We start from the raw sequence: 18,167 nt of genomic DNA, 5'->3' as shown, positions 1-18,167 counted from the left end.
TTTGGACTCACTTTGAAAAATCGTTTTTTTTTTGTATTTATCGCTTTAATCATACCGCAGATAAAACATTTCTCTTCTAAAGGTTTATTTTTTTCTGAATTTTGTTTAAAATAAGCCCTGAATGAAGCCAATTTGTCTAGTTTTTAGGTAGATGTTGCAAAAGTAGTGTAAATTTCAAAGTTTTTTCAAATTTTCAATAACTTCTGAAATAGTCAACTTTTTTCTATGTTCTTTGCCTCATTTTTACGTCTTTTTTTCACCGTATCACAACAGCTTAGGAGTATGAATGGTAAAAAATTTCTTTTCGAATTGCAAGAACTTGAAGTTGCAATAAAAAAGTTGGCTAAATTTGAAAACACCTTATCTGTAGGCAAATCAGAATAAAAGTTAAATAAATATATATATTGGGGAAATTTGCATAGAAAATTCATAATTACATGTTTGATATATTTTACAAAAATGTTTTCGTTACTTAAAAGAATATTTCAATTTTTCCAACTTTTTTGTTACAAATACAAGTTTTTGCAATTTGAAAAAAAAATTTCACTATTCATACTCGTAAGCTGTTGTGATACGGTAAAAAAAATCTTCAACATGAGCCCAAAAACATTAAAAAACGTTGACTATTTCGGAAGTTATTGAAAATTTAAGAAAACATTGAAATTAACACTATTTTTGCAATGTATACTTAAAAACTAGACAAATTGGCTTCATCCTGGGCTTATTTTCAATCGAATTTAAAAAAAAAATCAACCCTTAAAAGAGACATTTTTTTAACTCCGGTATAATTAAAGCGATAAATACAAAAAAAACGATTTTTCCAAGTGAGTCCAAACTTTTGCAGGGCAGTGCGTATATCAGAATTACCCTTTTTGTTAGGACAGGTATACACTCGAAGTTATAGCCGCTCCGGTTTGAGTCATAAGAATTCGACTTAAGAGATAAATGTATGTCTTCAAGACATAGAAACTTGTCTCCAAGGCATAACTGAAAGTCTGACTCCGTCTCGAAACTGAGACATGCTCAAGTCTAACTTTTCGACTTCAGCATGTCTTGATTGGGGACATTTCAAGTCTAACTCAAGTCGAAGCATTTTTACTCGAGAACCTAAATATATAGCAAAATTTAAAGAAAAAATTATAAATCAACTACAAATTTTGCATTAATAGTTTCTTTATAGGATGCGTAGTTTTTATTTTATTCGTAAAAAATATCAAAAATAAAAATAATTCCTGGACGAATGACACAAAATACAAAAAAAATTAGACAAGAGTTGCTTAGCCAAAAAATATGGACGAATTTTTGTATAAAACTTATTTGAATAGGACGAGTATATTTTTTTTTATTCGTTGAAAATAAGTTTTGAAATAAAAAATTAGGTTTTTTTAAAACGACGCAACAGACGAAAACATGAGAAGCAAAAGTGAGTCCGACAAAAAAGAACTACAAATTTGCTTTGAACTCCTGTCACAAAAGTTGACTAAAAATAAAAAAATTACTCTGGGAAAAGGATACAAGCTTAAATTGTATATACAATTTTTTTAGAATCACTTCACGATAGAATGCGTATTTTTGGTTTAAATACACATCCAAATGTTTTGTGTGTGTGTGTGTGTATAACATTTAATCAATCAAAACATTACAATTACAAAATTACAGTTGTCGATGATTTGATCTTTAAGTTTAAAAAATCTGTGTACAAATGTGGAGAAAGTAATTTAACACTGAATTTAAAAAAATTCAGTTTCAACCTAAATTTATTTATTAATTAGTTTATCATTATTTAATTTAGAGCATTAAAAATGAAAACCTGGATTTAGACTTTTTAACCGAAAATTCCGTGAAATATTGTATAGACAGGCGGGACTTTATTTAAAATGGTTTATATTGTTGAGTCCATCCATTTTATACGTACAAATCATTAATCATTCCAATTTAAAAATGTTAAGCTGTCAATCTGTAAATAAATCGGATAATTGCAGGAAAAAAATTCTGCCACTGCATCGGACGTCGGTATAAAAAATTCACTCACCCTAATACCAACTTTATAAATAAAAATTAATCGACAAAGAAATAGCAGAAACAAGGTAGAAAAACGCATAACATTTTTTTCGCAGTTGGACTCTTATGTTGGTATTACTAATTTTATGCAGAAAAAAATAATATCTAAATACACGCTTATGAACACAGATATGCTCACAAAGTCTCGGCATTTTTCCGTATTTTAAAAAGTCCAAACAATTTCCTGCGAATTCCTGGATTTTCCAAGCCGCCAGGTATCCTGCATAAATAATAATTCCATAATCTATTTACTGCATATCATTATTTCCCCTTCATAGGAATTGAAACTTGTGCTATTTAAACATTTCATTTAACAATCATAATTTCAGTAGACTTAAGTTCTGATAATCATGATGCATCAAATTGTAGAAATGAGTTTGGCACCAACGAAAATGAATCAAAACATTAAGGTATTATCTTCAAACAAAATAATTACAATCACGACACTTTCTAATGCTGGCTCAATCCTCGACGTAGCTGTTTATTCCAATCAGCTTTAAACATGCAACAGAACTTGGAAAAGGGCTCGTGTAAATAATTGCACAGTACTTTGAGTTCTGGTCTTACCGCGAACCAGCAAAAGTCTTCTTATCGGATTCTTTATGCAAATTAAATGAAGGGTAGGTGGAGGAAAAAGGGTGACGACTTTCAGACTAAAAGGGTGACGCGGCTTAAGCATACATCCACTGAAGAGCATATTGTGTAAAATGATTTCTGGGTAATGACACATTCATTTTTGCTTCATCAACATTCTTATCACGGCACGTCTTTGAATCAATTATTTAAAAATGCGTGCTAAGTCAGGAATATGTATGCAAAAATGTGTTTCAAAGAACCGAATACAAAAAATTCAATCTGTCTCTACAGTTTTTCATGCAGGGGGTGGACTATTTCAAATTCCTACCCTTTAAAACATAAATAATAATTCAGTTATATAAATTCTGCAATTAATTTTCAGGCGCATGTTATTTATTTATTATTTCCTGGAATTTCTGATAATTATAGGGCTCACTAAATTGACATAAATTCTTCTAATTCACAGTGAACAAAAATGATACACAGTTGCATTGAAGAGTATTAAATTATTAATTAAATTTTTTATTTTTTATTTAAAATGAAACAATTTTAGAGTAAATTATCCTTATTTTAGTACCCTTCTTAATTCTACTTGTTTGATTATGAACTTTAAAATTTTTTAAATTTCCAACTGACTAGTTTTTATTGATATATCATAATCAAAGTATGCTTCAAAATTTCAGCTTTGTATTGACAAAATTCTTCAATTTTTAAGAATTTAAACTTATGAACGTATTGGAATATCTTACAAACTGACGATTTTTTTTCTTATGAACGTCAAACAAATGGACGACAAATATTTATATATATAATATTTTTATATTACCACACATAAATGTGATATGCATCAATTTGACTCGACTCATCAGAATAAGTAAATAAAATAAGAAATATTATACTAGTGAAATTAAATCTAATAAAATACATTTAATAGGCATTAAATATGAAATTGAAATTTAATAAAATAATAAATAAATATCATGATTGAGAATTTAAAGAAGCCAGAAGTGGGAATAGATTTTCGGAATAAGATAAACAAACGGATAGAAGAGCCTATTTGGAAGGCGCTAATAAACAATAAAAATATAGAGAGCGCATCTATGATCGAGGATGTCATTGTTAGAAGTGCGACAAGTTTGTGGTACTGAGGTTGTAGGAAGAGCATCTAGCGATGAATGGTAAAATGATCGAATTCGTACAGCCCACAAAGGAAAGAAAGATGCATATAACAGAATGTTGATCATCACAGGTATTGGCAATGAAGAGAGAAATATACGTAAAAATGATTGCAGACACAAAAATTTAAAAGTTTAACGACTTCTCAAGGAAAGCAAATATATAATTAAGCAGATAAAGAGAAGAAAATGCAAAACGACTAATAATGAAGCAGAAATCTGTTTTAAAAGTCGATGAGGAAGATAAAAGTGCCGAGTTTGGCAGCATGAGAAATAGCAAAGAAGAAACTTTATGTGATACAGACGGGATACTAGACGCTTTAAGAGAGTCTTTTAAGGAATTATTTGGAGATGAAGCTATAGGAGATCACAACTATGAAATAGAACCCGATGCGTTAAAAAGCCTAATTAAAAAAGTCTATGTCACTGATGTTAGGGATATCTTTTTTAACTTAAAGAAGTATAAGACTGCTGGTGTAAACAGTATTCACGCTAAAATGATTCATACGGTAGCGAGTATCCACCTTACTGGTTGTTCGAATGGATTAATTTATGTATCGAGATGGGAGAAGTCCCAGATAACTGAAAAAGCGATTATCGTTCCAATATACCAAAAGTTAAATATGTTCAAACATACTTCTTTGCAGGGTAATGAGAATAACAGAAGAATATACAATGGAAAGACCAAAGTAGATGGATACCAAGAAGGTCATGTATGGATCAAATATTTAGCTTAAGACAAATTACTACTATCAATACAGGCCTACCCCAAAAAATAAATGAATTCAAGGTACAATAATAATATTATTAATAATAATAATAATAATAATAATAACATGTCAGTTCTTCATTTTGTCATAGAATTTTTCTAAACATATCAACTCATTCATTCATAATTTTTCAAAACACAATTTTGGGCTGTTTTTAGGCAATTTACACATTATCTTCTCATTTCTGACGAAAAAAAACATTAATGAATTTTTTATTTGTTATAAAAAATGCGGATCCTAACAAAAACGTGTCCCCAAGTCACATAAAAGTGTAGATCTGCAGATCCTGCTATATTTGTAACGCCGGGCCTCGGAAAACAGCCTTCGTGTTCGCAAGAAAGCGGGATCTGTGAATAATTTGAAACGGTTTTTAGAACTGAAATAATTATATTGTAAATTATTATCATATGCAATGAAAGACGAACATATTACCATTTTTTTGTTATTTCGATAAAATTATATTTGTTTGCAAGCTGTGCTTGTTAAAAAAAAAATTTTGGACAAATTAAAAAAAATTTATCAATCCAATTCGCTTGCTCTAATATACTTGGGATATTTCTTGGGAGATTTCCCTGAAAATTGTATTGACGCTAATTTCTACACACTTTGAAAAATGTTCCTCAAAGTTTAGTAGGGAAAATTCTCTAAACATCCTTGTGGAATATTAACCAAACCTGGTGAATGTTCTCCTTCCTGAACTGTAAATAGAGAAAACTCCCCAAAATTCGTATGCTTAAAATTTCAGGTATTTATGTAGGTAAAATTGTCCGAAAATTTGTGGAATAATTATAAAAAAAGCATGTTGAGCTTGACTGTAGGAATGGAAGAGCTTCGCTTTAAAGAAATCGCCAGGTTTATGACGGTAGTCTCTGCTTCAGGATAAACACTCGACGCGTCATTTCTGCTCAGAGTCGCAAGATTACAATAAAGTTGGTAATGAAATCTGAATTGCACCGTGCTGAATAGTATACTACTAGTATACTAGTCTTAACTGATTAATCAAAAACAGTTTTTCTTTCCAATTTCAACTGCCTGAAGAAATAGACTTTATTTACACATGTCAAACCTTTCAGATCTATTTAAAAATGAGTATCTATACGAATTGAGTCTTATGACTTCCTGCGGCAACCCTGCACCTGCATCTATATCTATTTTTTCCAGATGTGGAATATCTTAAAATTCCATAAAAAGGTATGATTATTTATAAATGATTTTGGAAATTCGTAATTTTCTGAAAATTTCTATAAGAAAACAAGATTACGTCTTTTTGTAGATTTTGATCATTGTTTTGATCAAAATTTATTTTTCATACAAAATTATCCACTTAAAATTATTCATTAGAAATACTTGAGATGAATTTAACATAAATAAATATTTTCTACAAAAAATGTGTGAAACTTTTCAAAATCTTCAGCTAATTTATCGAATATTTTAGGGCAAAATATTGCAGGCAACATTCCAAAACTTTCGCATAAGTTACTCTAAGTTTATGAAAATTTCGCCCAAAATTGTAGGTATTATCTAATTTTTTAAATTTTAGGGAATTGTCCCCAATATTTTAGTGAATTGTACGGACTTTTAGGAAAATTTCCCCAAATATGGGGGAAATAGGGATTTTTACTAAGTAAAAAGTGAGAAAAATTCCTGAAATTTTGTACAGTATAAGAACATGAGCCAATAGAAGGAAAAATGAGTAACAGATTACTCATTTGATATAAAATAATATTTTGAATATTTACCCCGAAAAATCTCGGAGGGTTGGTCATGAAAAAAACTTGTTAAGGTCAGGTCTCATGTAACTTTTAACGAGGAATCTAGTGATGACCTTGAATTTGACCTTCTACCTCACCTTCAAGGTCATTTCAAGGTCAACTTTTTTTTAAATGGGCACCCATACTGTTGATATCGGCAATCGAAAGAGCGTGAAATTTTTCGTTAAAATATGCCTTAGGGTCCAAGGGCGACGTGACTTCTAGAGGTAAAATAAAAGTCAAATTATGCTTGGAAGAAAATCGCGCATAACAAGTGCTAAATTTAACCATTTGTTATAAGTATAAATGCTTTATATTCTTATATAATGAAATTATAATCGCTATTACATTTGTTTTTCACAATATTATAAATGCGTAAATCACGTGACGCTAAGTTTTTTTGTTTTCGTAGAATTGATGGCATCAGAAAATTGTATTCGATGTTTCTCTACGATCTAGAGCAAGCACTGCTTCTGTCTGATCTTCATGTTTAGTAAGAAAAGTATTGATTTATTGTATAAGAGGCTCATACAATAAATCAATACCCATTAAAATCCTTGTTAAAGGATTTGTTTACTTTTTATTTTCACGGTGCCCCAATTTCAAGCCTTTTATTTCATATCTACTATATATTTTCCCTATTGTTTGGGGAAGATATCAGAATTTTGGCCAAACTTACAAAAAATGTTTAAGGGTGCAATTCTGCCCTTATATTTAGCTCTTTCGTATGCCTTTCTATTCTATACCTCTATTATATCTTTTACCGGTGCGAAATAATTTTTTTTTTTTAATCGGATACGAATTGAAACTTTTTTCCAATTTCATTAGCTACAATTTTCATTCATCTGATATTTCTCCAAAACAAATATGTATTTTTTTTTAATTCGAAAACTATGAAAATGTCAATTTTCACCGAGGGCTTCTACTGAATTTGGTTACAATTATTAACAAGCACTCGTGGAGAATTGTCCAAGGATGGTCCTGACGAAACAACCTCTGAGCACAGGCGTAACAACCGTGCTGAATACGGAATGGAAACTTGGCGAGGCATCTTAAATGGTCACTCTGGGATAGCGGGCGACCTGTCAGAGTATGCAGCCTTATCCTTGCACGCGGGGCTTTACAAGGACCAACTAAACCTTTTCGTAGCTGCTCATGGAAACAACAATGACGCCACCCAGCAACCAAAAAGTTGCAAATGCGGTCAAAAACGATCGAACGCACAGAGTACCCAACGAATTAATTTAAGGATTACTTGCTATACTGCTACGCACTGTGTGCTTGAAGGCCGGCTAAGTTTAACTAAAATGGATCGAAAATCTGCCAACGCAGAAAGTTTGTACATCGTTTAGATATTAGAAATCAGTTGAATGTAAAATCCTAGCTGCTCCCTTTCTCGAGTTATACGCATTTTTGTATCTTCACATAACAACCGACCGTACAAAACCTGCATATTCTAGTTTAGGGAATACAATCCTTTTCAAAGTTTACTTTTTTAAAGTATTTTGAATACAAGTTTGTATTATTTATTCTGTTCATAAAAAAAATTATTTACTACTTTTAGACGAACCCAGGGCCAACGACAGGGACGCAGTGGCTATATGGCCCCTTTTTCGTTTTTTTCTTTTTTCATTTTTAAAAATATTTTACAATATTTTTTATTTATTTTTTATATATTTTTTCTGAGTGATTATACATTTACTGGTATATATAAAGATAATAACAGAGCTTTTAATAATATTTTTAAATGTCTATTAGTAAATGAAGTTCAAAATTATAGGTGAAGCGCAGAAAATTCTAATACTGCTTTTAATAGCTGTGTTGAATATAATTTGTGGTGTATACTTCTTACCTTGTAACGTGCCCAAAATTTCAAAAAATCGCGATGTATAGACTCTCTGCTTTGCTCTGACGAATACCCTTAAGAATTGTTATTTTCTATTAAGCGTAAACTTTCTTTAACATGTGTTAGATTGATGTGAATTCTGAATGTTTCGGAGAGTTTGTCGATGTTTTTCAAAGCTTTATTTAATTCATTGATGCCTAGTCTGTTTTGTTTGTAGCTTAACAACAAAAAGAGTAATCAACTTTTAAAAAGTTTCATTATTGGAAATGAAAGATTAACTTCGAAACTATCGATTGGCGAAGAAAATAAGAATCTATTTTTTCCGCGTTAGGTCCCTTCCTTCACGGACGTTGGAATATCCTGTATTTGAAATGTTCGACTTTTCTTCGTCAATAATTGTTAATGTCCTTCGAATTTATTGTAAGAGTCATAACAACAATATGCCTCTCCATATTTTCCTTCTGCGATAAAGAAGAAAGGGAGTCAGGTAGATGGCCGAATCCATGCCTCGCACAGTTGCCTTTTGACTATCACATAGGATTGATCAAGTTTGTAATGAAAGAAGTGACAGAAGATTCTAGTATTTATTTAAAAATCTCCCAACCAATATATATATATGTGTGTGTGTGTGTGTATTTATATACATATATATTGGTGACCAAAACATGGTCCTTCGTGCCGGATTTTCTGAACCTGAGATCAGAGCTTAGAGCGACTGACTTCAAGACATAGTTTCAAGCAAACATCGACTCAAAGATACAGCAATAAGTAAATGTAGCATGGATGTCACGATCAAGAAGTGGCATTTTCGAGACTAAATACAGTCAGGTGAGTTCGCTTCAAACTGAGTACTATATAATTTCGATTGAAAATAGCAAGTGAACGACTTTAAATATTGGCGCTAAAGAAGAAAATCATAAAAGATCAAATTTCCCACTTTAAAAATTTCTTTGAAAAGTATTGCGATGAACAACTAGACGCCATTAAGCTAAATTTGCGGATTCAAAAATTAAAATCTTTTTATGTGTCTTTTGACCACGTTCAAGAAGAAATCGAATTATTAGATAGGGATACTCCACATATTGATCTCGTCCTCGAACGACACGTCACTCAAGATGAATACTTAGATCACAGGCTGCATTTACGACTTTTAGTAGTCGCTACGAAGAGTTACTGGCCTTTAAATATTCCTTCACATCACTGATTCATAAACAAACTGATTTAAGTAGTGTCGAAAAATTGCAATATTTAAAGTCGGTATTGCAGGGAGAGGCTGCTCGAAAAGTGTCAGCATTCGCGATAACAGAAGAAAATTATACGCGCGCATGGGAACTTCTAGAGAAAACTTATGCGGGTAAACGTTTAATTATTTTGAGGCATTTAAGCTAACTTTTAAGATGACTGGTCCAAGAAACACAAACTGCCAAAGGATTAATCAAGTTGGCTGATGAAACACAGAAACACATTTTATCATTAGCTTCTCTCGGGGTGCAGGTATCGGAAGAAATTATTGTACAAAATTTAGAAGAAAAATTGCATAAAACCACGTTAGAAAAATGGGACGAAACCCTACAGAGAAATGTTTTTCCAAAGCTCGATGATATGTTGGAATTTTTATATCGAATGGCTGCTCGTTTGACTCAGCGAGAAGTTTAAAACAAACCTATGAGTTCAGGAAGCAAAATAAACACAAAATCAACCTTTCTAACATCAACTACAAGACCATGACCTGCATGTGGATGTAAAACCCACCCCGTTTTTCGATGCGAAAAATTTCGTGCCCTTACGATTCCTAAAAGACGGCAAAATTTGCAAGATGCTTTGCTTTGTCCTTATTGCATGCGCCACAATCATAGACTCGAAGACTGTAAATTTGGCAATTGTCTGGTGTGCAACGAAAGGCACAAAACACTCTTGCATCAAGAGCGTTCAAATTCACGATTATAGCACGCAAGAACTACAGAAAACAATCAACTATACATCTCCTCAATAGCAAGTGGACCAACTAATCAACTGTTGACTAATGCAATAATTTATGCACTTAATAACGAACATCAACTTGTAAAATGTCGGGCCCTTCTCGATACTTGCTCTTCAGCTAACTTTATTATCGAAAAATTATCTGCGGCACTACGATTGCCTAAAAGAAGATAGAAAATTCCAACGAATTCTGTGGAGACTCGATGGAGTCAATGTTCAAACCTTTGAACTAAATACCGTCACTTTTGGAATGAGTTCATCTCCATTCCTCGCAATACGCGCACTTCGACAGTTAGCAGACAATGAAAGTTACAAATATCCGAATGCAGCGGTTATTCTTAAAAGAGATCTGTATGTAGATGATCTTATCACAGCCGCAGAAACGTTAGAACAAGGAATTCGAATTCGCGACGATATAACAAAACTTCTAAATCTCGGTGGCTTGAATATACGATAATGAGCGTCAAACGCAACGCAACTCCTACAAGGGATCCCAGAGAATAACGTCAATCAAGATCTTCACGTAAACAATGATTAAGGATTAAAGACGTAAGGAGTATCGTGGAGTTAGGAATTCAAGTCAAATTGGGATGAGTCGGTACCTAATAGCATGCATAAGACTTAAATAGAATTTCTTTCAGAATTGACTCTTGTCAATGATTTAAGGTTCAATCGAAAGGTAATCATTCAAGGGGCTATCGATATCCAGTTCCACGGATTTTGTGATGCTAGTGAGAAGAGTTATGGAGCCTGCATCTACATCAGGTCGACAAACAATCAAGGTCACGTTGAGAGTAGACTATTCTGTGCCAAATTCAGAATAGCCCCATGGAAAATCATCCCAATAGCGCACTTAGAACTCTGCCGTGCACAATCACTCTCAAAATAATACACAACAGTATAAAAATGCATCCAAATTCGTATTAGTAAGACCGTCTTTTGGACCGATTCAACTATCGTATTTTTTTAGATAAATACGTCTCCTCATCGCTTAGAGACCTTTATAGCTAATTGTTTTTCGGAGATACAAGAGAAAACAAATCCTCACGATCAGACGATAACCCAGCGGACGCTCTATCACGAGGACAAATGTCTGCCACATTTATTAAAAACAACCTTTGGAAATTTGGACCAGACTGGTTAAAAAATGAGGAGAATACTTGGCCTAAAATTGAAATCCAATCAGTGAAGAAAATGCCAGACTTTAAGAAAGAAATATGTTTAACAATTCTACCCGAAAAAGAATTTTTTCACAAATTCTCGTCATATTCAGAATGAAAACAAATAGTTGAGTATTGTCTTCGCATGAAAGCCAAAGTTTATAAGACAGGGTTCCTAAAAGTATCAGAATTGATCAATGCTGAAAAGGCGATATTTCGTACAACCCAAATGAACACCTTTATCAAAGAAATGGATGATCTAAGAAGTAAAAAAAGGGTAGACAAAAAAAGCTCTATCGCTGCACTTGATCCATTCCTTGATCGATATGGGATCATTAAAGTTGGAGGCAAATTAGAGAATTTTACTATTCCCTATTCTCAAAAACATTCCATGCTTTTTCCAAGCTCAAATCATGTCACCGACTTAATTATTCAGGACGAACACTTGCGGAACAAACACGCCAGAATTCAGACAACACTCTATGCTTTGCGACGACGATTTTGGCCCATCGATGTTCGCAATCAAGTACGAAAAATCATACGCAAATGCATTAGATGATTTCGTGCTAATCTTATTACAGCTGAATAGAAAATGGGCAACTTGCCGAAAATAAGAACGACTGAAGCCCGCCCCTTTTGTAATATTGGTGTGGATTATTTTGATTCATTTTTTATCAAAGAGAAAAAGTATCACAATAGGTCGCGAGTTAAGGTTTACATCGCGTTATTCATTTGTCTAGTTGTTAAGGCAGTACATCTTGAGGTGGTAACTGATATGTCTACCGAAGGTTTCTGGGGTGCCTTGCGTCGACTCGTAGCTAGGCGCAGTAAACCCAATTTTATTTATTCCGACAATGGTTCTAATTTTTCAGGCCCAAATAACGAATTAAAAGAAATTTAGAATTTAATACAATCCGAAGCTCACAACGAAAGAGGCAGTCAGTTCATTGGCGATCAAGGAATCGAATGGAGATTTATTTCCCCGTTGTCAATTCATTTTGGAGGCATACGGGAATCATTAGGTTAAATATTTAAACATCATTTCAAACATGTTCTAAACGATACATTATTCACGCTTGAGGAGTTCAATGCATTTGCTATCGAAGTAGGAGCGATTTTAAACTCATGTTCTTTTACACACATTTCATCTGATCCGCACGATATTATTGTTCTTGCGCCTGGTCACTTTTGAATAGGTGAATCCCTAACGAGTTTACCAAAGTTGGACCTCAGTTCAAGGTCAATTCCTGCATCAGCGAGATAGCTGCCCATTCAGAAGATGCGTCAAGATTTTTGGAAACGGTGGTATAAAGAATGTCTAAGCGAGTTAAATATTCGACACAAATAGATCCACTATGAACATCAGATAAAGGAAGGTTCAATCGTGCTCCTAACAGAGGACAACATTCCACCAATGCAATGGTTACTGGGTCACGTCACGGCCACATTTCCTGGTTCAGATGGAATTATTGGAACAGTCAGTGTGAAAATTGCCAAAAATGAAGCTAAAAGAAATATCATAAAATTGGCACCTTTGACTGTCAATACTGAAAATGTAAATGCGAGGCCTTATGGCTAAAAATGATTGATTTTGTTTTAAAAAACTTTTTGTTGTTGTTCTCTATCATGTCAAATTGTATTCTGATTCTTCGATTAAGTGATACAAAATGCTTAAGTATGTATAAAAGATAAATTTAAGCTGATCATAAATTCTCAACGCGGCGGAGGATGGAATGTCGTATATTTGAAATATTCAGCTTTGCTTCGTAAATAATTGTTACTGTTCTTCCAATTTATTGTACGGGTGATAACAACAATATGCCTCTCCCTGTGGTTCTTCTACGATAAGAAAGAAAGGGAGTCATGTAGATAGCCGAATCCATGCCTCGCACAGTTGCCTTTTGACCATCACATGGGATTGATCGAGTTTGTAATAAAGGAAGTGATTTTCAATACGGACGGGTTGTGTTTTCTATACGCCACCTAGCGGTAGTAAAACTCATGTTTGTATATATTTGTATAGAAAGTACCCAAATGATAATTTTTAATCGCTGTTTACTTGCATTGTAAATTTGAGTATTTGTTTGATGAATTAAAAAGTGAAGTTAAAAAAACGGCATTATTCGGAGAGCGTTCAAATCAAATATATCGAAATATATAGAAAAAGCTAAATTATTGGTTAAAACTACTTGTTTGTAACAAATTTTATAACATTAGATCTAAGATAAAATTTAGTATACTTAACAGATTAGACTATGCGACCACTTAAGCTTTAGCTAGTATACGTTGCTATGTAAAAATCTAAAAATGTACATAACTCGCGAAAGGGAGAAGCTAGAATTTTAAATTGAACTGATTTTTAATGTCCAAACGATGTGGAAACTTTCTGCGTTAGTGGATTTTGGATCCATTTTAGTCAAACTTAGCCGGCCTTCAAGCACACCGTGTACGATGCAAAGGCTAAAACGGCAAGGATTAAAAGACACAAAGGCAAGAAATTTATTCAGCAAGACAGAAGAATGTTAAAGCTGTTGACAATGAAGCAGCATATTGTTTAAAAAATACGGGTACTGTCTGACGCAAGGGGGAGAATACATAATAACATTATTGTTATTATTTAACTGTTATTCTGTATAGTAACTAACATGATTGCAATGCCAGTTCTAATTTACTCATTCAGGGTGGCTTAGTATACAAAGCATGAGCTTACGGTCTTTGGTATAATCACATGTAAGATCATGCATATGCATAAGAGCTTGTATATCAATTCGTCTGTTCCACGATTTTACATTTCATGCCATTAAGGCGGACGCAGATTTATGAATCTTCAGTGTCTCCATAACCGAATTATTTTAAGCACAGCTTACATGATTACAAGTGGCAGAGATACTCTCCCAAACATGTTGCGGAACCACCAGATGATGGACAAAGGCGCGTTCATTTACAAAGCCGCAAAACAGGCGTTAGGGACCCTTGGCCTGAATTTTTATCATCAGAAGTGAGAAAATTTCAGTACCCCATTTAGATGCTGCGCTTCTAAAAGTCAAAGTAAAGAAAGCTGATGTTGAAAAGTTCCGCCAACAACTACGCGACAAGAAAATTACCGCAAAGTTTCACAGAAATGTAGAAAAACACTTCTTGTCGAAGGAGCAAAATTTTGCTTTCCTCATATTTTCAGGGCTTAGTTTAGGTACATGCACACCCTGAGCATCTAGAACACATACTATCTGGGTGTCCTACCTACAGAGGAGCGACGTATTTCTACACACATAATGCGCCCTGAGATAACTTTATTACCAACCACAATTTTCGGAGAGCAGCTATATTCGTGATCAAATTCTCGGCTACAGGACCCCATACTTTCCAGCTACATTTTGTCAAACCCAAAAAAATTATTCTAAAACCTCAAAAAGGTGATTTTTCCTTATGAATTTTACATGTGAAACTTCAAGTCAAAACCGTCATCTGTTAAAATGAAAAATAAATAAAAAAAACTACTACATTTATTTTCTTGGATCAGGAATAAAATGCGGGGATCGTTGCCCTCTAGCATGTAAAAAAATGTTGCCATACATTTTTGGATCACCCTATTGTGCATATTCGCAATTCTTATGTGATTTCGGTACACATTTTTGGCAGGATCTGCATTTTTTATGAAAAATTAAATATAAACTTATTTATTTCTTGCACAAATGAGGTAATGATACACTGAGAGACCTTTTGTTCGAATAAATGAAAAAAATTAATTAGAATTTAGTTTATTATAGTTCCAAAGTAGAGAAAACGGAGATTTTATTATACTTATTCATATATCAGTACCGCAATTTAATATTATATACGAATATTTAAAACACGAAGACTACACAGTAGTATTCTAGATACTGAATATTATGGAAATTAATATTTTCAATTTGAAGTTTTACAGAAATTTGAGACGCATAGCAAATTATGAAATCATTATTATTGATTTTTCATATAGTTTCGTTTAAGAATGTTCCTTGATCGTTTCCGCCATCTTCCGATCGAGCCGAAAGGTTATAATTCGCAAGATTTTAAATAAAATTTAACTCCTTCTATATTAAATTAATTCACTTAATATCGGATTTAAAACATTAGGAATTCTTTCTCACGAAATTTATACATTAAGGTAATAAGATTTAATTCAATGAGCACATTTTATCAAATATTACATCTAAATACACTGGATTTTATTATACTGAGTTACTAAGATATCAAATTACAGAATATTATACATAAAAGAATATGATCAATTCCGTTAAAAAAATGTATTTGATAAAAAATCAATTTAATCATTGAAAGTGATAAAATGTTTAACCTATCTTACTGCCCTGAGTTGTCAAGCGGCGTCGCTTAGCCGAGATTTTTGCCAAATATTCCATAATGTAAGTTAGCCGTGGGGTTAGGTTCGAATCTCGCCGCAGCCGTTCTGATTTTTCATAGCGATTAAGCATACGATTAGGGTAAGAGAACCAATTCCTGGCACCCCTCTCCCATTTTTTGCACCTTGCTCTAGATTTCAGGAAATAATAAGAGAATGAAAAAAATATAAAATTTTTTGCTTTCTTTTAATAGTGCATACATGTTTTCGTGGCAATATGTATTCATCTTATGCTAAACGATAAATTAAGTGTTCTGAAATTTTAAAGTTCTGCCTTGTCCTCAGGCTGCCAAGAATTTTCAAGTTAGCTAAAGAGTCTTTAGACAATTGCAGTTTTCACTTTACCCCTAGAAATGTTATAATTAACCGAAGTGACTATTTTCTTTTCAGCACATTTCGAGGAAATGCTATAAAAATAACTAAGATTTACATATAATTTATTTAACAAATAATAGGGGGTTCCAATGAATTTTCAATCTAAAACACTGTATGCAATTCTTGGCATCCCCTGCCGAGAATTGGATTTTATGTTCTTGCAATGATTTATATTCTTGGCAATCGAAAAAGTATGATTATGTTTGTTTTTATTTTGTGAAATTCAGAATAAAAGACCGAATCAAAGGCAAAATTAATATTTTAAAGTAAATTACTGTAGCTGCAAGTAAAAGAATTAAGTGAGTAATTATATTTAGTGATATACTATGTGATTCAGAAATAAGAGTAAATGCGCAACTTAGCGATGTAGACTTTACTTTAAAAAGCTCTATCGCTGCACTTGAACCATTCCTTGATCGATATGGGATCATTAGAGTTGGAGGCAGATTAGAGATACTGAATCAATAATGGCCAATCAATAATAATCAGTTCTTTGAATGGTGTAGAGAGAAAAGAAGTGTTTTTTAATCAGTTTTCAGATTAGCATGCAATTGATGAAACATTACACGCTTCTGAAGATTTGAGACGAAAAGCGATTTTAACCAATACGTACAAGAAATTGCTTTAAAATGTATAAAGAACGGAAATACGCAGGATTGTTTGCGTTTCCCTCTAACCCCAAAACGAAAAGGAAGGCCAATGAAGGAAAAAGGCATCTATGTTTTAACATCCCAGGCATGGAGAGATTATGAATTAGGAAAAATCAATTGAAAAAAAATCAAGCTAAGACTAAGGAAGCCAAATTTCAGAAAATCCCAAGAAGATAGAAATTGAAAAAAGTTCGAAATCAAAAAGACTATGAACTAAACAAAATCAATCTTCAAGTATTAACGATCTTATTCATTCTGCTGAAGGAGTTACTAGAAAAAGGAAGTTAAAAGCTAAAGACAACAACAAAAAAGAAAATCAAATTTCAACAAATATCGATTCAACTAATTCTACTGAAGCAGTCAAAAGAAGCCGAGGATCACAGCCTCTCAATTGAAACTAGATAGATGCTGATAATTGAGTAATTTAAGTCAGACAATTTGTTTATACATGAAAAATAATTTATCCAAAATGTTTCTCTTCACTATTGACTTCTTAGTGATACTATTAAAGTTTAGTTTAATCTGATTCCGTCACCATTTCATCTTATATGACTGGGGTGCCAATAATTGGGGCCAACCCTGCCAAGAATTGCGTCAACTCTACCAAGAATTGAATTCTTAGGCTGATGAGCTAATTTGAATAGTTTTTTAAGTTTCTAATACACTGACAATTTTTTGGGCGAGCTGCTCGCCCACGTGGTAGAGCTGGAACACCAAATGCGTCGCGCGCTGCTCGCCTGCAACTAAGTACACATCCTCTCTCAGCTGAAGTCCTAACAGTGTTGGTACAGTAACGGTCCCTTTAGGCTAGAGCAGGGAATCCCCAGGCCAAGTTTCGCTCGGAGTTATACACTTATAGTTTATACTCGTGGGGCCATTTCATTCTCTTTTGTGGGTCTGCTGCGTTCCCAACACACGGAACAGGATCTGCTCGCACGTTTGGTACTATATGTGATCTGGCCGCTGCACCAACCGTCATGGTGGCGCTGCGTTGCCACCAAGAAGGCAGCTGCTTGCCCAAAATTTTTTCAGTGTATATTTTGAGGTAAATAAAGCTAAGAATTTGATACCCTTTTATATTAGCACTGTACATATTAGTGTTAAATTTATCACACATACAATTTTTGACATTAATTTTTTTCTCAAAGCCTGAAGTTTGCCTTAGCCTGCCTACAATTGCGTAAATTACGCTACGTCTGTAGTAAATAAATTAAATACGTAATAATAAAAATAATAATGTCTTTCTGTATTTAATTATATTTGATTTGAGTATTTGGTTTCTCCTACTGAAGGCTTAATCTTATGGTAGAGTGAGTTATTTTTCATATAGTCCATTCAGATTCTCATATGCTTGGAATAGCAACTTTAAAATATACAGGGTGGACACGCTGGGGCTTATTAAAAAGTATGCAAACCCTCTTACA

The sequence above is a fragment of the Belonocnema kinseyi genome, chromosome 2, assembly GCF_010883055.1.
Source record: "Belonocnema kinseyi isolate 2016_QV_RU_SX_M_011 chromosome 2, B_treatae_v1, whole genome shotgun sequence".
Taxonomy (NCBI): domain Eukaryota; kingdom Metazoa; phylum Arthropoda; class Insecta; order Hymenoptera; family Cynipidae; genus Belonocnema; species Belonocnema kinseyi.
The sequence above is the reverse complement of the archived record's forward strand: the minus strand, read 5'-3'. Positions refer to the sequence as shown.